The sequence below is a fragment of the Sphaeroforma arctica genome (assembly GCF_001186125.1).
Source record: "Sphaeroforma arctica JP610 unplaced genomic scaffold supercont1.1974, whole genome shotgun sequence".
In the NCBI taxonomy this organism is placed as follows: Eukaryota; class Ichthyosporea; order Ichthyophonida; genus Sphaeroforma; species Sphaeroforma arctica.
The window spans coordinates 8,929-9,663 of NW_014038584.1; positions in this window are offsets into that span (position 1 = coordinate 8,929).

Below are 735 nucleotides of genomic sequence, written 5' to 3' on the forward strand. Positions count from 1 at the left end.
AGTTATTTAGTAGTTACAGTAGTGTACTGCTTCTAGACTGTCTAACATCGATTTATTATCCAGCAAATACTATTGCTAAGGGTACTTCTAAAGGCAAGGGAGCCGCTAGCTCTAAGCCTGCTAAGCCTGCCGAGGTTCCTGAGGTCTCTGTGGAAACACCTAGCCTGTCTGGAGTTGAGCCTGCCGAGGAAACTGTTGGGGAAGCCGATTCTGAGGTTGGTACAGAGGATAATTCTGAGGATGACTCGTCGGATCTTAAAGCCTTGGAAGAAGAGGTATCTACTGCCGCGGAAAGGCTCGCCAGCGTCCGTGTATCACCTGGGAGTGAAGCTCAGGACCCCAGCTTGCCCCCTGACCACGTGCCGTCAAATATTGGGGGTAAACGTCGAAAGGCTGGAAAATTCGTGGATACGAATGTCGGGGACACTATAACTCCACATCTAAAGGACACTCCAGCACAAATCCGGATTGAAAAGGAAGTATTAGACCTGTCCCAAAATTTCGGTTTCGCCATCGATGGAGAAGCCATTCCATCCAGCTCAAATCTTGGGGCCGAAGTTGAGGACGCCATAACTCGACAACGAGTGGTTGGATCCTCTCAATCTCGACGCAAATTGAACCGCACTGAAGCGCTCTTGAAGGAGCTAGCGGCAGCAGCAGTTGTGGACCCCTCTATCGTGTCCCACGTGGCTGATATTCTTCCTATACCGAAGAAGAAGAAAAATCCGGGCTGAA